Below are 24,425 nucleotides of genomic sequence, written 5' to 3' on the forward strand. Positions count from 1 at the left end.
ATGTGCCATTGGCTTTAGTGATGAGTTATAAATATAATGTCAATGAATGATCCATGAAAGAAAGGATGGATTAGTCGTATTTTGCTTTAATTAAAAACTTCTGCTTTGTTAAAGATACTTTTAAGAGAATTAAAGTAAACCCACAGACTTGGAGAAAATATTTGCAAAACAGATAATACACTGGTTTCCAAAATATGTAGAATTTTAAATTCGACGAGAAAATTTAAAAACTGACACACACAAAAATTTAAACAGACAATTCACCAAAGACTACATAGAAATGAAAAATAAGCATATAAAATTTGCTCAATGTCCTTTGACAATGCAAATTAAAGAAACAATTTGATACAATACACACTTGTTAGAATTATTAGAATTCAAAAAAGCCTGACAGTACAAATTACTGATGAAGAGTTATTTATTGCTGATGGAAACGCAAAATGGTAGTCGCTTTGAAAGACATTTTGGCAGCTGTTACAAAAGGTAAACATACTCACCATTTAATACAGCACTCACATACCCAGGTTTTTATTCAACTTATTTGAAAATTTATGTCTACAGAAAAACCTGCATGTGAATGTTTATAGCAGCTTTATAGGTAATTACCAAAACTAGAAGCAACCAAGAAATACAGTAGGGCATGGATAAAGAAACTTTAGTATGCCCATTCAATGGGATATTATTCAGTGATAAAAAGAAATGAACTATCAATTCACAAAAAGACATGGTTGAATCTTAAATGCATATTTCTGTGTGAAAGCAGTCTGAAAAATCTACGCACAGTATAAATCTAATTATATGACATTCTGGAAAAGACAAAACTATATATATAGTTAAAATATCAGTAGTTTTCAGGAACTGAGGGAAGTGGGTGAGGAGGGTTGAATAGTAAAATACAAGGGATTATCTATGTGCTGTAACTTCACAGCACATAGATAATCTTAATTTATGCAAATAAAAATACTTAGGAAATCAGTAAAGCCCAGGATAAAATGCAGAATGTTAAGTCGAACTGTATTACAAATGTATAAAACAATCCCATGGAAGGGTTGGTGAAAAGAGTAATAAGCTAGGTAACTGTGTAAAAGAGCAAGGGCATTGCCTTTTTGATTTGGACTATCTTTTCAAAGATATTTGTATAGAAAACAGCCTTGGAAGATATAGTCTTCATATGAGGCCACGGGCAGGTATTTGTACTATACAGTACACAGTTACTTATATATTCATAGAAAAATGTGGTTATCAGCTTAGTTCACTTGAATTTCAATAAATTAGAGATCTGGAAAATTCTTTGATGTAAAGAACTGGGGCACGATTTATCTAGTACTCTCTGTGAGACAGGTATATTCCTTAAAATTTAGTTAGTATTGTTAAGAATTACAGTAGTTGATCCGTAAATAATCACCGGTTGATTAGACCCTACTAGGTATATTAGTTTTCTGTTGTTGCCATTATAAAAAAAAAAATCACCACAAACTTAACTGCTTAAAACAACATAAACATATTATCTCATAGTTTTGTAGATCAGAAGTCATTTCTGTGTACCAGGACGAAACAAAAACAAGATGCCAGCTAGCCTGAGCTGTTATCTGGAGTCTCTGAGGGAGAATCTACTTTCAAGTCATTGAGAGAATTCAGTTTCATAATATTGTCGAACTAGGAATCTGTTTCCTTCATGATTCTTGGCTTAGGATTGCTCTCAGCTTTTAGAGCCTACCTTCCCTAGTTTCTGTCCCCTTTTCTCTATCTTCAAAGCTAACAGTGGGTAGTCAAGCCCTCATAATTTAAATCTTCTTGACTTTTTCTGGCCCATTTCTTCTGCTGCTTCTTAAACCACATCTCTCTGACTATCTCTTCTGCCTTCCTCCTATTTTTAAGCATCCATGTGAAGACATTGGGCCCACTTCAATCGTCCAAGATAATCTTCCTATTTTAAAAGCAGATTATTAGACTTCTTAGTTCTATCCACAAACTCATTTTGCTGTAACATATTTGCAGATGCAACGTAGTGGGAGCCAAAATCCTGTCTATGACACCAGTGCACGAAGTATAAGTCTAGTCAACAGACTGAGAATATCCTATGGGAATTTTGAAAAAGATTCCTAGGGGAGTCATGAAGAAAAGTTCAGTTTGGATAAAAATATATTTTTTTTTCTGACAGGAACTTCTGATGTTAGGATTAGACACTTCTTTTTCAGGATGGATTTAAAGGCAGTTTCCCTAAAGAATGGAAATAGGTTGAATTTTCTGTCAAAGTTATTTACCAGATAGGCTTTTAGAGTTCAATCAAAGCATGTTAATAAAATTGTAATTTTTTAAGCATACTATAAATTCAGTACTTTATTAACACTCATATTCCAGAGAGGTAATTCAGAAGAATATTGTTCTGTACTAGATAAAAAAAATATATATATATTATATCTATATATATATTTATTTATAATCTCATTTGTATATCTATTTTAATCTTTAACTTCCATAATTAGAACATTTGAAATTGAGTACTAAAATATAAAATAAACATCTAGAAATAGAGATTAACACTCCTAATTCTTGGCTTTCAAATAATTTTGAATAGGAAAAGTAAATTTAAGTTAATTTTCTACAAGGTTATTAAGACTCATTTGACTTACAGCTAGTTTTATGTGACCTTGAACTGCTTTTTAGAGAAAAGTTGAATTTTGTTGAAAGTTTTTTTTTTCATTGTTTTAACTGTATATGCTGTTTCATTATGACTGATTTTAAAAATCTTTTAAAACAATATTTACTAAAGTTCTTAATAATAGAAGTCGCCAGAGTAATATATATATATATATATATAAAAAACTACCTGGGGAAATCGCATGCCTCATAAATCATAGATAAGGGAATTTACAAAGCTGTATTTTAACAAGTGTTGAACGATTTTCATCGAAGTTTGATAAATACTTCCACAGAAAATGCCAAAATGAAATCAAACATTTAGAAATAATACCTCTAAAAAAATTCACCATATTTGTGAAGCTATAGGACTCAGGCTTACTTTTCTTATGCTTAGTTTATCTGACACTCAGTCAATTCAGAAAAAATTTAAAGATTTTTTGTATTGTCTCGTGTGGAAAGTAATTTTTTTTTCCATTTGTATAGTTTTTGCTCTCCCAGTTTACTTTACTGTTATGTCAACTTAGATTTTTCAAACCTCAGATTTTTATAAAATTTTATTACTTAGAAATACATATTTTACTTTTTCTTCTCATCTCTTATACCCTTTCCATCCTGCAATTTAATTCAATTTAAATAGAATACTCCATTATAATTAATTTTTAAATAATGTTTTATGTTGTATATTATACATGATTTATGTTTTATTCTGTCTTATATTATTTTTATATATGAAAATATTTTTCCATTATCTAGATGAAAATTCACAAAGACTTTCTATTGGTAAGTAACTTGTACTAATAGTTCCTTCTAGAACATAGAATCCAGAACTGGGTTAATGTGAGTTAAATGGTTAGAATGAAGTCATTTTCTTTTATAATAAAACAGGATGAAAATTTAGATTAAGAATACTCCAAAGGTGATGCTAAAAGAAAGCTACACTGTTGTCTAGACTTGTGTACACTCTTAAAAGAGTAAATTTTTTGGCTAAATAGCTACTTAGCATTTTTAATTACAAAAAAATATGTCTGCTTGGTAAAGATAAAACTAATTCAGAATAAAATAAACCACCCCACATCTGCCTTCCTCCCATCTCCAGAAGTAACTAGCATTAATAATTTGGTCAGCTATTTTAGACATTTGTGTTGGATGTACTTATTTTACATATACATTTAATTATTTATTTTTCTTGAGTGTAATGTGGGTGAGAATGCTGCTGATATTTTTCCAAAATCATGCATATGAAAATAATAGTTGTACTAATCACACATATCTTTGTGCTGTCTTGAAATTTAATAAGAGTATTTCTAGTATTTTACCAACAGAATTTAATATTTGTATATTTGTGAGATGCCTGATATCCTTGCAAATGACTTATATTCTATTCTTAATTTGCCAAAGTTTATAATAAATGATTACTATGCTTACCAATTAGGGTTAGTGAGTAAATTTCCTGACATAGACCTAGTCTTGCATTCTTGAATTCCTCATTAAAATGTAATACTCTTTTAAAATATACATAAATTTAATTTTTAAATGTTCCATGTAGAGTATTTTCAGGTATATTCAAAATAAATTTGACCTATTTTTTTTTTATCGCATTCTACTTTTCTGTTATTTTTTAATCAAAGTTTAAAAAAATAGAAAATTTCCCTAGCAATTACTTTTTAAAAACTTCTATTCATAGTCTATTACTTGTACATATTAAACAAAAACAAGTTTTATTTTACTTTTATAATGAAATATTTATTTAATTGCTTGCAAAATTATAGTGTTAAAGAGTGTTTTTATTGTCAAGTATAATGCCAGTAAGGTTTTCTTTTATGTAATTAATTTGCTTATTTATGCTGAAAGCTTTTAGAAGATTTTTCGTACCCATGGATGTTTTAAATATGTAAAAGGACATATCTTAAATATCAGTAATTTTGTATGAACCCTGAATGCTAAGGTTTTTCTTTAGCTTTGGGAAATTATCATTACTATTTCACTCACTTTATTTTTTGTCAATGTTTTCACTTCTCTCTATTTAGAAATTCAAAGAGGTGGATTGTTAAAATTTCTAGTTTCACCTACCATATCTATCTTTAAACTTTTCTTTGTCACTTTCCATTCACTTATAATTTTGTAATATATTTTCAGAAACTATCAGCTAATTTTCCAACTCAAAAATGTTATCATACATTTCATTTCATTGCTGAATCTATTTAAGAGGATTAGGTCAGTGGGGGAGGGCCAGCCATATGCCTACCTGGAGACTTTCCAGCTTGACATCAGAATCCAGATGCCCAACTGATAACAGACCACCCCAAAGCCCTGGCGCCACTACCCTAGCCCAGATGCTCAACTGACATCCCTCATTCTATACCCTATCCTCACATAACCCTATAAAAACTACGCCCTCCCGTCCCAGGGTCCCAGGGCAGGACTTTTCTAGCCCCTCTCCTTTCTGGATCAATGAACCTCGACCCGGAGTCCTCTCCCAATAAAGGCTTGCTTTTAAAACTTCTCTTGGCGTATCATGCATTTACCTTACAAAGAGTTTTAAAAATTTTGCATAACAATCAGTTGTCATTTATCGGACAGTCTCTTATCCCTTAGAAGGCAGTGAATAAACAACACTATTAGTATTTTTAAAATAACTTTTGATTGTGTTTTAAAGAAAATCTAAATTATAAAAGATGGCTTAAAACATAGTGTACTCCACTAAACAAGAAATTGAAAAGATTGTCAAAGATTTGCTGATAAAAAGACCTCGGGTACATATGATTTTATAGTTATAGGTTACATTTAAATTTAGAAATAGAATCACATAATTCTGTGCTATTCAAATTATTAGAATATAGAGAAAAAAGCTTATGAAATTATTTTTTGAGGCAACCAAAAAACATAATTAAAGATTTACAGAACATAAGAAAATATAGACTCTTAGCCATGTATAAAGATGTTAAATTTTTAGAAAAACAGTAGCAGATCAAATACAGGTATGAATTGAAAAATAATACACCATATTGTCTCTCTTTTCATCCTACAAATGTAGGCATATTCAAAATTAAATTACTACAAATTAATAGCTTATAGAAGAAAACTAATTTGATCATATATATACATTTACAAAAACAACTACTTTTTAATAGTATCTTAAATTTCCGGAATAAATTATTATAAAATAAACTTGTTTTAATGGAATTATACAATAAAGAGAGTAACTTTCAGGATTGGTCAGCAAACATAAAACTACAGGGCAAACTTACTGGGTTCAAAAATGGCTCTTTTACTTCTTAGCTTCAGTATTTCGGCAAATCACTTAACATTCTGTTCCTTAGTTCCTTCACGGTGTTCTTGAGAGAATTCAAGGAAGTAACATGTAAAATCTTGGCAACACCCTGGCACATAGTAACACTATTAAGTTTCTGCTGTTATTACTATTGCTACTAATGACAGGATATGTCAGTTGAATCTGCCATGGACACTCTCAAAATCTTCATTCTGAAAATTTAGATAATGTAATGGTATGAAGAAAATAAGAAATGCACATACTGAAAAGAGACAACCAAAGAACTCTTAAAAGATATCTGCATAGTGGTTAGTTTCATGGTAAATATGGTAGGAAAAGTGTTTTTATTTCTAGGTACAAATATAAGAAATGTGCAAGACCTACATTACAAAAAAAAAAGCAGAAAATACTAATATATAACTGTACCTACATGATTTGTTTGTACATGAAATGATTCAATAATTTGAAGAGGTAACTACTGTTAAAATTGATTTGTACATTTAATGCAATTCTAAACAGTTTCTCAATTTGGGAATCACAAAAGACTGCTTATATTTTATCCGATAGGATAGCTAAAAACACTTTTAATAGAAACGAAGAGGGAAAATAAAGTTTAATGAAAACAGAAGAAATGTGTCTAAGAGTAATAGAAGTAGATATAATTGTGCTAATTTGAATTAGGGAATAACGTGGAGATTTGCAAATCCCGGAAAAGAGCTTTAATATTAAATTGGACAGAATTGAATAATCATTGTTAAGTTTTGAGCATTGCATTGTCATGTCTGTGATCCCCAGATTAAGTAATTACCTTCAAAATACATAGTAAATCCTCAAGAATAAGAATTTCCAAACGTCCATTTTCTGGCGCATAGCACCAGAGCAAGCTGGGTTATATATTCACGGTTATATATTCACAGTTATCCCGAGACTTCCTGTGTCATAATTTCTTAAACCTGGGGCATGGTAATCTGCCTTCTATCTAGCCTTCCTGTTGATTCCAATGAGCAGAGTTTTAAACTCAGTTCTCAAAGGTCATCATTTATGAGAATCACCTGAAAAACTGGTAGAGAACAGATTTCTAGCTTCTTCCTCTAGAAACTCTACCTCAACAAATCTAAGCAGGGAAATAGAACTCAAAATTTTAAAATAAGCGTTTTAAATTGGAGCACTAATCTTTAAAAGGAATGTGGCTTTATATTATCATTTGACTAATGGTAATTTTTATTGTAAATTTTATCTTCAGGCTAAATGATTGTTATGTGTAGATAAAATTATCTCAGGGAAAGATTACTGGTGGATTTAGGAGGCAATTCTAATAATGTGAGTCTAAGATTATTAGCAACAGGTAATTTTATACAGATGGGCCTTAAGGGCATTGTTTAGATAGAATTTGGTAACTAATTAGGGTCACCAGTGAGAGGGAAGGTGCTCTTGGTAATAAAGTCAGAAGAAAAAGCAGGTTTGAGTGGTTAACATTTATTTGTATTAAGTTTATAAATTTTATCAGGTAATAGAGATGAATAAGTTTGAAAGTTACCAGGAAATATAAGGCTGTTTTTAAAAGAATATAATAACATTTGAAATACTTGAAAGAATTGAAGATTGTTGAAGAAACAAACTTAGAATGAGATTTTTAATAAACAAACCTTTCAAAAAGAAGCAAACACTACAAATTTATAAAATGAATAAGAATTCAAAGAATTTGAAAATTAATTAAATTCATATTGCCTTAATCCCACAGAGAAAAGCTAAATATAGCAGCTCTTTACTCTAATATTTTTTCTCACATGCATAAAGAATATGCCTATTGTACAAATTCCCCACTTGTAACACAAACCTCTATAACCTTTAACTTAATTACTCATTGATTCTAAGTGTTATTTCTTCCTTTATTAACTGTATTTGCAATCCAAATATAATGTGCAAACACTTGAATAACCTGTATTTAACCCCAAACAGATATTAAGTTACAAAATACATAATGTCCAGCATCAATCAATTTAGCCTTTGAAATATTCTTTTATGGCCACTAACTTTATCTTGGACCACTCTTCTGTCTGTGTACAAAAATATCTTTAGTGTGTAGGAAATTGTTCTATGGAATATATACATTCCAAAGAGCTCTCTAGGAGTCTCATATTATAAATCAAATAATATTTTAAGTGAATACTTAAAAAATTATCCTGTGAATAAGCTATAGGTGGAAAAGTTTTATAATCTACTCTTTTTCATCTAATTTTTTATGTTCTACTTTTCATAATTTAAGTTTTCTATATCATTGATTCACAAAATTATAAGATTCGATCTTTTAACCTCCTCTACAATGAAAAAAATCCCCAAATTAAGCATGGTGCACCACCCAAAGACACAAATATTTATTTTATACATCTCTATGAAAGATTATTGCATACAAAATAATTGAATTATTTTTTATTGTTATCAATTATTTTGCTTAATTTTAATAAGTATACTTAAAAATTTTCTATCACTTTATGATATAGCACATCTTTAATTTTTATGCTACATTTTTTATTAAAACCTCTTGAATATTCCACAACAATCTCCTTTGATGCATAGGAAGACTAATAAGAAATTAAAATATCCAAACCAACATTTTTTTCCTATTAAATCATTTTTTTTCTATTTTAATTTGTATATTATCAATATTGAATCTCTTAAAGGTTCAGCTCTTGTGCCTACATTTCTTATTAGGAATGCTAGCGGTAGTTTAGGTAAACAAATGCTCTTTATCTGGGTTTATCCCAGGGCAAGGCATCCCCTTGAATGTTTTGAACTACTAGAACATGATTAATTCTATCTGGGTTAGACTTATCCATTTTTCCATCAAAAAACCATCATCTTCAGAATTTATCCAATCCTATCATAGAAATAAATGAGAACTAGACGTGGTAGTATTTGGGGGCTTTTCTCATACTGTTAGTGTTGAGTTTAGACTCTACAAAAGTATATGGATACATTCTCCATACAAAACTCTATCCATATGAAATGAACAATCCGTTTGTGCCATCTTATATCCTAAATTATGGTTTTTAATCAGATTTTTCTCTGAAAATAGGTCTTGGCCTTAATGGCCTAGTTTCCTCTGAAAATGGACCTTACTTATACTAAAGCTTAGCTACTTCTTGTTTTTAGCGGTTGCCCACTAGATTAAATTTCTTAACATGTAATGCAATAAGTTCAAGTTCACTATATTTCAGAAAATGTCATATTGGGTTTTTGATCTTTCCCTAGGAAAAAAAATGGCATATTTAGAATCATTACTAGTTCAAAAGCCCCCTACCAATTAAATTTAACTGTAATTCTGTTTATATTATGTTGTGGCTTTGTAACAATAGCATGGTTTATAGCCGTTGTAACTCAAAATCTTGAATGATGATTTTCTACTTTGTGGAATAAAATTCTATGTAGGAAATACTAATTAATCTTATTTTATCACTTATTAATTGCTGGAGCCAGCCGGCCTAGGTTGAACAGCACCCGAGATGGGAAGTGAGGATTAAAGAAAAGACAGAGACAAGAGATATATTCGGGAGAGCTCACAGTCAATACTGCAGCAGCCCCGAGTTTATTTTGCAACGCATACTTATAACCTACTGAGTGCGGAAGAAGCAAAACACCTCTAAATAACAACCAATCACGGAAACTCTGTAATATTCCGTTTCCCACCCCCACACCAGGTGCACTTCCTCCTGAGTCTGCAGACTGCACAGCTCGCCAACTTCGCAAAAACATCCTGCTTAACAAACAGTCTTGTTTTCCTCAAAATGGCTCCCGACAATTAATAAGCCATTATTATTCATCTTTTGTAGTTAAGTTAATTGCTTAACTAGAAGTTTCTTTTTAAAAAATTACTTTCTTTTTATTAATAGTCTATTAGGTTGAAGCTATATCTAATTTAGTCTAATTCCACCTTTCCTTTCCACTGAGATAATCCTTCAATAATACTGATTTTCTGAGTGAAACTGGAAAACATATTTCATTTATTCTCTGCTACAGTTATAAAACAACTCTTTAGATGTAATAAGCAATTGAATTTCTTAATGTATAAGTAGTTTGCCTTATTTGTTATTAAATAATGAAATTAGAAATGAATTATTTTCAACTCAAGTTATAGCTTTTTCTTTCAGCTGGACATTGAATTGAACTAGTCTCATATTTAAGTTTTTTTTTTTTTAATTTCTGGACAAAAGCAAAAATAAGGCAGATTATTAAACAGATTTCAATAATGGCATGTATCTTTGAGAAACTATAATTTTCTTGTTGGAAAGGTAATGGTCTGAAAGATTCAATCTGGAATGAGGAGGGTCCGATCTCATAGCTGACCTTATGTCAAAGTCTGACAAGGATGATGGATAATTATAATGAGAAATTTTGTGAGTTATGGCAGCAGAAGCAACTTCAATCTAAAAAAGCTGCTGGTAAAATGGTGTAATTGGAGTAGGGCCAGAAATTATTTAAGATAAAGATGTAGGAAAAATGATAAGTAAAACGTTGAAGCACATTAAATATTTATTCACCATACAATGGTATATCATAGGAAGATTTTAGAGGAGAGCAGTGGATAACCTGATTGTATTTGTTCACTATATTGATGGTGCCATGCTGATACATCTGTATACAAAAAAGCATTAATTGCCCCAGAAGTCTTGATAAGTTACTTGTTTAGCATAAGGTAAAAGATTCATTCATTCACTCTGTTTTACTCACTATAACATAATTGAAAAAAAAATGTTGGCTAAAAGGCAACAGAAAAACAGAAAACATAATAATATGAGAAAGTTACACAGGAAGTTAAGTGTTATGGTATTCAAAATTAAAGCAAGAGAAAGGATTTCAAAAGCTTTGGCAGGAATGAGTTACAAGGTAACATTATGGATATTGCGAGCTGGATATATGAGCATAGTCTTAAAGAAATTGAAGAATTCATCTATAGGCTTATATGGGAGCACATTCCACAGAGAGAATATGACCAAATGTCTGGTAGATATTCCAGAAGAAATGTAGAAGGCTAAATTAGAGTCTTTGAAGTCAGGAGACAGTAATCTCTTAGTAAACAATCTGGAGATAGGATTTTATGTATGGAATAATCGTATGTAATAAGAAAGGCCTAGAAATGACCATGGGAATGGTGCTAGAGCAGAGAAGAGAAAAAAAAAATAATGAAGAGAAACATATAAGAATGGTCAGGATTTGGTTGCTGAGCTATTTGTGTATAGCTTTGAAGGTGACTTAGATTAACGGCAAGTTATAAAAGAAATTTAAACTTTAATAATGATGGTAAATAAGTGAGAGTTTAGTAAATGTGAATGGAGAGCATGGCATATGTAGATTTCATTAACTATATTCTACATACAATTCTAATCATATTGCTTTGCACATGTATTTCTAGATCAAGCTTGCAGATAGAATTGGGAGCATTTTGGGCTCTTTTGTATTTTACTGGTTTTCCTCATTCTCTTTGCCTTTAGATTCCCAACTGTGTTTTAGAATAGTTTCAGCTGAAAAAAGAGATAATGAGAAAAATGTATAGTAGTAAAGAAGGTCTTACTTGTCCGTTAATATTGTAATATGGAGTTCATGCTCTCTTGATTTGGTGGGTATTCAAAAAACCAAATATTTTGAAGTAATCTGTAGATTTGTCTCTGATAGACTATTTTTGGAATTTTTTTTCACATGCCTTTCCTTAATATGAGTAAAGCCTTCTCTGGATGAACACTTTCAATTTACTTTCAGTCTCTGGTTTTTGTTGGTTTCACCACACTCTCTGTTGAGATCTCATTGTTCAGAAAAATTTCTAGTACCCTCCAAATGATCTCAGAATGGCTCTATCATACCCACTTGTCTCATTTCTAATGCAAAAAAATAACACTAAAATAATTAGACTAGTTCTAATGTAGGCTCTTCTTTCTCTGCTATCAAAGCAGCAAAACAGGCTGCCATTCTCTTGAGTCATGAATATATCAGAGAATAGCTCCCACTGTCTCTCACTCTAGAAGACATCTACTGAGTAATTTTCCTAAAGCTCTTCTCTAAGACTCTGTAACTTTCATTTTTTTTTTATATCTTAAGAATAGGTATGAACTAAAGACCACAACATTCCTTAAATAATTTCTCTTGCAATACCTATAGGCGTTTTCTAACATCTCCATATAAATTGTGGAATAAATTGACCTTTATTTTTTTATACTTGGCCTTATGGGTCTTTAGATTAATTAATCAGAAAGATTCCCATTTTGATATTTTTTTTATACATTTCTTACTTAACACCTTGAAATTCTCAGCAACTATTTTTTAAAGAACTTTATAGAGGCATATTTTACATTTCATAAAATTCATCATTTCAAGCGTGCAATTTAATGATTTTTAATAACTTACCAAGTGGTTCACCATCACAATAAATTAGTTTTAGAATTTTTTCATTCCCATAGTAAAATCCCTCCTGGCCTGTAAAAAGTTTATTCTTGTTCTTACCTCTAGCCCCAGTTGGTCACTAATTTACTCTCTGCCTATAAATTTGCTTTCTGGATAGTTCATATAAATGGAAGTATACAATATGTGGTCTCTTGTGTCTGGCTTCTGGATTTTGAGGTTTATCTTTGAGGTACATATGTCAATAATTTATTTCTCTTTATTGTTTGATACTATTTCACCTAATGGATATATACTACATTTTATTCATTCATCAATTGATGGACATTTTGTTTGTTTCTAATTTTTTGTTATTATGAATCATGCTACTATAAACATTCTGGTGAAAGTTTTTGTGTGGACATATGTTTTCACTTCTCCATGTAGACATCTGAGAGCAAAACAGCTGGGTTATACGGTAATTTTATGTTTATCTTTTTGAAAAACTGCCCAAATGTTTTCCAGTGTAGCTGCACCAGTTTTCTATCCTACTAGAAATATATGAAAGTTCCTGTTTCTACACAGCCTTGTCAACACTTATAATTGTCTGTCTTTCTTATTATAGCCATCCTAGAAAGTATAAAGAAGTATCTTGAGGTTTTGATTAGCATTAACTTAGTGGCTAATGATGTTGAATATTGTTTCATGTGTTTAATAAACATTTGTGTACCTTCTTTTGTGAAATATTCATTAATATTTTGGCCCAATTTTTTGGGGTGTTGTTTTCTTCTTCTTGAGTTGTAACAGGTGGTTTTTTGTTTGTTTTTTGTATAATCTGGATATGAGTCTTTTACTAGATATATGCTTTTACCCAAACTTTGCTTGTCCTCAGCAGTTATTTAAAAAATTTCTCTGATACTAAAATCTTTAATCCTCACACTCACTTTATCTTCCTTCCCATCACACTGAGAAAAATCAGTTTATATTTTCCAGAGAATCTTCTTGCCATCAAATAAATAATACTTATTTAATGCCTTTGCCAATGCACTGACACACATAACTGCATCTTCACTTATAGTTACCAAGTTTCTCCTGTTAATGAAATGTAAATTCTTCACTTAAGGTTTGTTTTCAGTTTATGCTATGGATCTTACATCCCTTTATACTTTCTCTGGTGCATAATATTTTTAGTAATTTCTTGTCTCTTGTTTCTTGCACTTTTCTGACCCAACTAGCTTCTTCTCATTAGAATTCAAATATACTCAATTATCATTTATATTTAATTTTTAATAACTAAACTAAATTAAACTAAATTTCTTAGTTCCACATTTTTCTAAATCTTTGGTAGTCTATAAGGAGGTACTTAGTAATAAGGATAGTTTGGGTACATAATTGAGTTAGACAGCTATAATATAGCTGAATTGTACTATGATTTACAGTGAAATTTGCATCTGTTCATTCACTTAAATTAACGTTACTGTAAAAGCTGGATACTATAAAAATATTACAATAATTATTCAATATAAATCTATTATTGGTTGTATCAATGCCCACCAGCCAAAGACCACCAGAAACTTTTATTGCCAAACAAATTTGATATTCATTTCACCCAAAGAGACTGCTGATCATGGGGAACAGGGCATATCTAGAAAAATGATAAGTGGAGATTATAGGATTTGGGCTTATGTTAAATCCTTTTGAGATGGGCTTTGCATATTACTCTTTTTTTTTTTTTTGCTCATATAAAGTTTTATTTGATATTATCTCATGACAAAAATCCATATTTTTTTCTGTTTCCTCATTAAAGCCTATGTAGTATCATTTTAAGCAATCAACAGGTATTTGCCATTTTAAATACTGATTTTTGATTTAAATATTTCATTGCTTTTTAAAAGACATTTTAGCTTATACAAGTGAAGTCTAATTATATATGTAAAATCATAGTGACGTTTACAATAAAAATATAGATTTCTACATTTAAATATTTAAATAATGCAGTTCCTATCTTAAATTGACAAATAGAAACATTTAAAAATTAAAAGTGTACATTGTTGGTGGGATTGGAAATTGGTACAGTTGCTATGGAAAATAGTCTGGAGGTTTCTCAAAAAAATAAAAATAGATATATCTTTTGACCCAGCAATTACACTTCTGGGTATTTATCAAAGAAAAAAAAAAACCAAAACAATAATTCATAAAGATCTATGCACTCCAATATTCTTGGCAGCACAATTTACAGTAGCCAAGTTATGGAAGAAAATTAAATGCCCACCAACAGACAATTGGATAAAGAAATTATAGTTCATATATACAATGGAATATTACTCAGCCATTAAAAAAATGAAATCTTACCATTTGCATTGACATGGATGGACCTAGAAGTTATTATGCTGAGTGAATTAAGTCAGACAGAGAAAGGAAAATGCCATATGATTTCACTTACATGTGGTAACTAAGGAACAAAAAGAACAAACTAATCAAAAACGGACACAAATATAGTAGACAATTTGGTGACAGACAGAAGGGAGGGGAATTGGGAGGCTGGGAGAATGGGGTGAAGGGTTAAAGAAATACAAATTAGTAGTGATAGTTGGGCACAGGGAGCATGGTAGAGGGAATGAAGTTAGCATTAATATGATGGTTAAGTGGAGGACCAGGGGAAGGAAGGAGCAATTGGGGTATCATTTTATGGACATTATAGATGTCTAATCAATGTACTGTATACTTGAAACTAACTTAAATAAATAAATTTAAATTTAAAACATTAAGAGTACTATTTTGTTATTGTTTTATAATATATTTCATATTTATAGGCTTTCAGAAAGGCATTCATGGAATAACATATTCTATTAAACTATAAATCATTGAGAAAGTTTCCAAAATTTATAAGCTAGTTATATCAGTTAGAATTGCTTTTGATTTTAAATAACAGAAAATTGTAATATAGTGGCTTAAAAATAACAAACTTATTGATCTTATTGATGATGAGAAATTCTAAGCGAGGCAGTCCAATGATGCGACAAATGATCTCAGATCCTTCTCTCCTCCTGCCCTTCCTCTCTTGGTGTGTGATTTTTTTCAAGATGGCTACTTTACCACTGGGCTTCATCTCATGTCTACATTCTAGGAAAGATAAAAGTGAAAGGCTCTAAACCATCTTCTTCATTTTTTTTTTGTCTTTTTATTAAAAAAGAACAAAGGAAAAGAAACCCACAAGTGTTTATACTCATATCTAATAGGCCAGAACTATAATACCTGACCACTCCTAACTGCTAGGCAATTTAAAAAGGTGACTATTTTGTCTTTCTTACTTCTATACTAGACAAAATCAAGTGTATAAAATATATACATATATAAAGTTGAATTATATATGTGTTAGCTTATAGCTGAAAATGTTCTTGATGATTAGCAATTTAATTTAAAAAAAAAACTTATGAATGCCTTCCTGAAATCCTGTGAATATGGAATATACTTAAAAGCAGTTATTTATATATTTGTTTTTACAGCTATTTTGATGTATATAAAATTATGTATCTGTATGTAGACAAATATATGCAAATAAAAGTCCATTTTGTATTGAAATAAATTACTAATAAATTAAAGAGTATATCTTTTAAATGAATAAAATCATTGTTTTCATATCAGTGCAGAGAAAAAAGGAACTATCATATTCCTAAGCAATATTTGATGATTCAGGATTTGTAAATCTAGGAGATATCATTTTAAAGTAATAGAAATGAGTGGGTAAGTTTTTAAATTATCCTGAAATTTAAAACTTGAGAGAATAATTGCAAAATCGGATTTTCTAAAGAAAATGAAATGCAGTTCTTTTTACCTTGTTCTGCAATACATTTCCCTAGGCTCCATTTTTGCTTCATTTTGATATTTAATTCTAGAAGTAAAAAAGATTAATCCAGACTCCTTATTGGTAAAAATAGCAGATGTGCATTGTTGATTATTCATTATCTACTACGCCGATGGTCAAGTATACTTCCCTCATTCTGTCTCAGGCTTTATGTGCACAGCCCCCATCTAATATTGCCTATCAAGAGTTTACCTGTTGTACTCTCATGGGTCTGCCTCACATACATTAATCTATCCCCATTTCCTATTTAGTTCTAATGTAGTTTATATCTCTGCATGAATTTGAAGAGATGATGTGTGAGAAAAATAAAATTTCATTTTCCATTTTTCCCAACATTATAAATCATTTACTTGGAAACAAATTGTTACAGATATTGTAATTGATAAAGAGATTAGGTTTTGCAAAGACTGTTTTAATTTCATCTAACTTCATTTGCTTTATATTTATTGTTAATTCCCCCAATATTCTGTCCTTATGCTGTCTATCTCACTTGAATTTTATTGTAGTTAAATATTTCTTCTTTTCTCCACTTCCATATAGGTTTTTTTTTCTTTTTTTTAATTGGAAAATATGAGGCTGGTTGGAATATGAAAGTTCTAATAAGAACTTTAAAAAAGAAACTCATAACAACTAGCTTGGGGAAAAATTAATTGAAATTAATGTAAAACAGAAAAAAAATAAATTTATTGAAACAGAAAATTTTGAAACTACAGTTAAATATGGTCAAACCCATGGATATTAAATATGGAAATAGACTTAAATGCATTCCAAATGGAAAAATAGAGTTTAGAGTAAGACCAAATAAATATTCAGTGTTCTTTATAGCTAATAGCTAGTTTTGCTATTAGCACCATCAAATCATTTCCAGCAAGTTGGTTTTGAAAATTATTCTTTTTAAAGGCTCCAGTCTGTGGACTTGGTAGCCTTCCTTGACCTGGAAGAGAGTGAATATTGACTTTCAAGTCACCATAAAACATATAATGAACCAAGATTTTCTTGATTTAATTGATTACTTCAGTACCTTAAAAAAAAAGACATAAAGAAAAATGTGTGTATGTGTCACTGGGGGTGGGGAGGGGGAGAAAGAGGTTATTTATTTAGTGTGTATTATAATATATAAAGTTGAAATAATGATTTTTTTGGGTGAATTTATATGTTTCTTTATATCTTGTTTAATAAACTGTCTTTAAAGTTAAATTTTAAGATACTAGTTTATTTGAGACACTATAAATTTATTTAACCATTTTGGCAAATATTTCTCAAATTGGCAGTTCTAAGAAATTTCTAAAGCAGAGACAAACTTTCGGGAAGGGGTAATAGTACACAAAAACAAATTACATCAATAATTTAAGGCTTTATTTATTTGTTTAAAGAGCTTTGGGATGCTTTTGACTTGCAATAAGTCGTATATACAATACTCACACATGTATATGCACACAGATATTGATTGGGATATAGACTATGTTGTTTCAAATTGGCAACCCTCTAAACCAAAGGCACTAGATAAGACAAGATTAAATACAAGTATTCTTCACTCTGCAAAACTTCTAGAGAAAAGAGACTGAATGAGATAAAATAAAAGTAACAGATGAGACTCATTTGCCATATTTAGTTATGCACTTTGGGTAATCTTTCCATGTCATTTTTGGCAGTGATGGAGAATGTTAATAAGGAAAAAAAAATTAAGGCAACACCAATTATCGTTAAGGCATACAGTTAGGTACACAGCAACTAACCTGAAGTTTTGTGGATTCCAGATGGGACAAGTAATCAGATTACTTGTGGGTATTTTAATGGTACCCAGAGGGTATCATAAAATCACTCACCATATGTTTAATATCCATAAAACTCTGTTTCTTTGAACTGCTACTTTAGTCTTCTTTTTTATTTACTTTTTATTGCCATACACTTAAATTTATGTCTTTTCTTATCTATAGACAAAGGCAATATGTGAACACTCATACACATCCCTTATCTCTCATTTTACTGTATTTCCTACTTATTTTATCAATATTTTAGTTGTTTGCTCTATAATGTGGCCATTTTTCAAACTTTATGTTTGAAAGTTTCCATTCACATGTCTGTTTGCTGAATTTACTCTAGGTTTTGTGATTAAGAGTATAAAGAACAGAAACCAAACTATTATGGGTGGAAAAAAAATAGAATGTATAGAAATAAAGAAACAGTATAGATTTTATGTAAATCTATTAGAAAACTCTAAGTGGTTCTAAGTCACATTTAATAGGTTCAGTTTATATATGTGTGCTAGGCTAACTTACATAATTATGGTCTAAAATAGCATGTTCCCATGGATCGTTTGGTTGTTGGTAAGGTGATTTTAATAGTTTTTCAATTTGTTTTTTTAATAAATGGGGAACTTGTTTTTGAATCAAACTCCAAGAAGGAAAGGACCACAAATCCTAATAAGATCCTATTACAGGCACAACATAGAGCAGGATAATAATCACAGTAGAGAGAATGCAGAGCATTTAAGATAAAGACAATGGAAATTAGAACATTACATATCTTCTTCTGCCAATGCATGAGCAGACAGCTACATTATTGCATAGTATTTGAGCATTTAATAGAGGGAAACGAATTCTTCTCTCTATTTAGCAAGTGAATCCCTTAGTTTTACTTGAGTGTGGCTACACAGGTAAAGGCTATTCTCAGGCTACCTTGCAGCTATCTGTGGCCATGTGACTAAGTATGAAAAAAAATATTAGAGACATAAATGAATGTGTAAAGTGAGTCATTTCCTTAAAACCAAGATACTCATCTTTGACTTATTCTTTTCTTGTCACTAGCTAGAAAATTATGGATAACAGAGTAACTATGAAGTCACACGTGGAGAATAGTAAAGATGTCCCACTAGCTCCAGACAACTCATTTCTGGATTGTTATATATGAAAGAAATATTCTTATGTTATCTAAGCAAATTAATTTAAGCTACTATATTTTGAGAATTTTTGTTATAACAATTTAATTTGTATTCTGACTAATACATATGCCTTAGGGGAAATCAATTGTTAATGACATATAGCTTAAATGATAAAGTAAGTCAGCACAGATTAAGACCTTCTATATAGTTATTAGTAAGAGACCTAACTGATTAAACCAATAGAGGATACACAACTTACAGAATTCTGAACAGCAAAAAAAAAATATTGTTTACACGGATAGTTTAGGCATGAGTCATTCTGACCAGTGAATAAGAATAATAAAAAAAACTCTGGAAACCCAATTCTCAGATGACAACCAAGGGTCGATCTTTTAAAGGATAGCACTTAGTCTTGCTATGGTAACTCTTTTTTACAAACTATTTTAGAAGGTGATTAATGCAATAAAAAAGTAAAGCAGCATATGAAGATTTGGGAGTCTTGGGAGTGAGAACAGTTTGCAATTTGAAATGAAGTGCTCAGAGTAGATCTCATTAAGAAGGTAGCATTTGACCATTTGAGATGAAAATGAGTAAACCTTGCAGATCTCTTAGTATCTGCAGAGGCAATGCCAGCAAAGGGACCATCAAAAAGCCAGGTACCAGTGCCCAGTGAGCCATGGAAAGGATTGTAGGAGATATCAAGTTGGTCAGAAGAGAATAGACTGTTTGGGATATTAGAAGCTAGTATAAGGAGTTTGGATTTTACTCTGAGAAAATGGAGTTTTTGGAAGATTTTTAACAGAGGAGTATGAAGGATTTTGAAAGACATGAAACATTAAGATGGTCACAGTGTTGAATATAGCTTTAAATGGGGCAAGAGTAAAGCAGGAAAACGAGTTAGGTAGTTGTTATGATAATTCAGGAGAGAGGTGATAATATACTGGTTCAGAGCGGATAGCAGGGGAAGTAAAAATAATGTTATTCAATATATATGTTGAAGTTAGAGCAACAGATTTCCTTGAGAGGTTTGGTAGTATGAGAGTAAGGATCAGGAAGGACTTCAAGATAGTTGGTCTGAGAAATGGAAAATGAGAATTGCTACATCTTAAGGTGAACAAAAATAAAGAAGAAATAGGCTTGGAGAAAAAGTTCAGAAGTTGAGTTTGTACATGTTACGGTTGAGATACTCATTATATGTGTATACCTATGTTACATAAGTAGTTAAATATGTCTCTGGATTCCACAAGAAAGGACAGTACTAGAGAAGCAAAATTAAAATGCATTTGTTTACAGAAGGATAAGATAACCAAGAGAGTGAGTTTCGACAGAAAATTAAAAGAACCAGGAACTGAGTCCTAAGCCACTCTGTAGTTAGGATACTGGGAGAAGAATATGAAACAACAATGAAATCTGTGAATGACCAACTGGCGAGAAAGGAAGAAAACTAAGGGTATGTGGCGGTTTGAAAAACAAGTAAGTGTATAAAGGAAAAGGTATTATCGACATTGTCAAATGATATTTAATAAGCCAAGTAAAACTAAAATTAAAAATTGGATACTGGATTTAGCAATGTGAAGTCCATTGATGAACCTGACAAGATCAATTTCCCCGAATGACAGGGACAAAAAAACTGATCGGAATAGGTTTAAGAGAAAATATAAAGATACAAACTGGTTCTGCCAAAAGGATCAGATAAATTGTTAGTAGAAGAGAAAATTGTATAAGGAGAAGTATTTTTGTTATTGTTGCTTTACTCTTTTTTTTAGAATAGGGAAATAACATGTCCATATTCTAAGGATAATGATCAAATATAGAGCTGGGAACTGAAGGATTAGATGAGAGGGAATAGTATCTAGTGAAAAAGTGAGGAATTGGCTTGAAAACTCCATTGGAAGTTCTATGTTAATAGGTAGAAAGGCAGAATATATAAGGACAGATGCTAATTGGTGTCTACATGTGGTGGGAGTCTATTAAAGTTTTTAGAAATCTTCGGCGTTCTTTATGAAGAAGAAAGGTCATTAACTAAGACTGAGAAAGGAAAAGACATGGGTTTTGGAGGGGAGTAGAGCAGGAATACTCAACCCCTGGGCTGCAGACCAGTACTGGTCTGTGGCCCGTTAGGAATGGGGCCACACAGCAGGAAGTGAGTGGCAGGCAAGCCAGCAAAGCTTCACCTGTATTTGCAGTTACTCCCCAGTGCTAGCATCACCGCTTCAGCTCCACCTCAGATCATTAGGCATTAGATTTTCATAGGAGCACTGGTTCCAGGTGCCAAAAAAGGTTGGGAACCACTGGACTAGAGAAAGTATAAAATAATGCTTGAGGACAATGGGAGAGCAGGTAGGCTAGAGAAATGTAGTATGGTTTCTAGATAGCTTTAAGACTCCTTGGAATTTTTGGTCATGATCTTTAAAGGGAGATCAAATGGTGTGATCATTGTTTTTCCTCTACTAGATTTACCTGTGTACATGCAGATTCAAAGTAGGCAGATCATTGTATTTAAACAGAATTATGTATTTTCCATGTACCTGAAGCAAAGTAAAAGAGGGACTAAACAATAAGTGATGATGAGGCCTGATCATACAATTTAACCCGGATAATCAAATAAAAGAGGCCATCAAAATGGTCAAGAGTAGACATTAATTGGTAATGCCAAGATCTAGGATTATCGCTATGGAAATATGAGGGTTTAGGCAGAGCAGAAATTAAAATTTTTTGAAGGTAGTGAATAATATAAATAGTATAAGATTCAATCATTGCTTTAAAAGGAGTCATGAAGGAAAATTGTAAGAGTCAGTAAGGATAAGAGCATCACTAACTTAAACATAGTGATGTGAGGGAAATGAGGGAACAGTCATTGTTTTAGAAAGTCACAGCAGGAGCAGTGTACTCAGGATAAAACAAGGTGATGAGTCTCAGAAAGTGTTAGAGTATATAGAGATGTTTGCTGGCTATGAATTGGAAAATTATTAAGGGCACTGTAGTCAGTTTTCATGAATTAGGGAGGAAAGGGAGATGTAGAGAGGAAAGGGGGTGTACAAAGACTTATGGACATTAGGGTGGGAGAGATGATGTTGACCTGGGATCCTGAGCTTCTTGTGGTGTCAGTTTTCTGGACGTACACAAAGATAAAGGATAAAACTGGATTAGTTCCAATGACCTAAAGGCACTCAGTGATGGCAGTAATGAGGGGATAGAGGGCGACTGGAACACTTCTAGTTGATGTAGCTTAGAATATCTGTGGAATCTGAGTATCATTCTGAGATTTCATACCCCGTCTTTATATCTGTCAATGGTTTGAGGGTTGAATAAAATCAAAATAACAAATGCTTTTATTTGAAGAAGCAATAATTTGTTTCAACTCTTAAAATTTGAAACAAATTTAAATCTTTGTACACTATCTAACATAAAGGAAATATGGTCGAACAAAAAAAAATAGGACAAGTAAAATTGGGAACCAATATATGAAGAATTAAATAGTTGCCTTGGATACCAGCATCATTTAATAGTGTAGCAGTAATGATATATGCTAGATCAATATAATCTTCAAATACTATGAAATACTTATTTCAACATCTTAATAAAGTTTGTTAGATGTTGGATAAAGTATATTAAATCAGTTAAATATGCTCTAGAGTATTGACTCTATAGACTTAAATATCTTCAAATTTCAGCCCAAATTAAGATATAATTTTAATTACACCCTAAGGTAATAAGTTGCCTTGTAAAAATATAGTTATACCAACAAGTACAATCCATAATATTACTTGGACTTTGTTAACATTCATTGGTTATTTTTGATGTCATTTTGTATGAGGTTCAGGGGCCTTGCCTGACAGTTCTGACTCAGTAAACAGACCTGCTTTGCAAAGGTGAGTCATTTTTTTCTTCTGAGACACATTTAAGGTCATGATGTGCAAATGTCTGTCCTCTGAAGATCTCAAAGTTAACTTACCCATGGGAATTAATTATTTCTCTCCCTGCTGAAATTCATGTTTTTATCTTTAGACTTGAATCTGTAAGAAGTTGACATGGAAGAGAAAAACTATGTTTAGTGCATAATGTACTGTACAAAGAGCAGCAAAACAAGTTTTATTGCCATTCTGGACACTAACTTTTGTATTAAAGGCATTCTCGGTGTATTCTTCTTTTTGTAACCAAAGCTACAATCACAAAATTGTTTAATTAAAAGTGTACTGCCAAAGCCATCCTGAGGAAAAGGAAGGAGGCTGGAGGCATCACTCTGCCCGACTTCAAATTATACTATAAAGTGACAATAATTAAAACACCTTGGTATTTGCAGAAAAATAGACACATGGACCAGTGGAACAGATTGAGAGTCCAGAAATAAACCCATATTAATAATAATTTGGACAAAAATTAAATTGGACAAAAATAATTTTGGACAAAAATGCCAAAAAAATGTACAGTGGAGAAAGGACAGCCTCTTCAATAAGTGGTGCTGGGAAAACTGGAAAGCCACTGATGAAACTAGACTATTGTCTATCACCAAACACCAAAATTAACTCGAAATGGATTAAGGACCTGAATATAAAACATAAAACAATAAAATACATAGAAGAAAACATAGGAACTAAACTCAAGGACCTAGGGCTTAAAGAGGATTTTATGAATTTGACCTCAAAGGTAAGGGAAGTAAAAAAACATCAACAAGGTAAAGAGACAACCATTCGAATGGGAAAATATATTTGCAAGCAATACCTCTGATAAGGGCTTAATATCCAAAATATACAAAGAACTCACACAGCTCAATAAAAACAAAACAAAACAAAACAAAACAAAAAAAAACAATCTATTCAAAAAATGGGACCTGAATAGGACCTAAACCAACACTTCTCCCTAGAAGACATACAAATGGCCAACAAATATGTGAAAAGATGCTCAACGTCACTGGCTATTAGGGAAATGCAAATCAAAACCACAATGAGACACCATCTCACACCTATTAGAATAGCTATAATAAACAGAACAAGCGATAACAAATGTTGGAGAGGATGTGGAGAAATAGGAACCCTCATAAACTGCTTGTGGGATTGCAAATTGGTACAGCCACTATGGAAAGTGGTATGGAGGTTCCTCAAAAAACTAAGAATTGACCTACCATATGATTCAGTAATTCCTCTACTGGGTATTTACCCCAAAGACTTGAAAACTCATATTCAAAAAGATATTTGCACACCGATGTTCATAGTAGCATTATTCAGAGTGGCCAGGATATGGAAGCAACCAAAGCATCCTACAATAGATGATTGGTTAAAGAACCAATGGTACATATATACAATGGAATATTACTCAACCATAAGAAGAGATGAAATACTGCCATTTGCAATACAGATGGGCCTTGAAATAATCACGCTAAGCAAAATAAGCCAAAA

Source organism: Rousettus aegyptiacus, unplaced genomic scaffold (assembly GCF_014176215.1).
Source record: "Rousettus aegyptiacus isolate mRouAeg1 unplaced genomic scaffold, mRouAeg1.p scaffold_m13_p_10, whole genome shotgun sequence".
Taxonomy (NCBI): domain Eukaryota; kingdom Metazoa; phylum Chordata; class Mammalia; order Chiroptera; family Pteropodidae; genus Rousettus; species Rousettus aegyptiacus.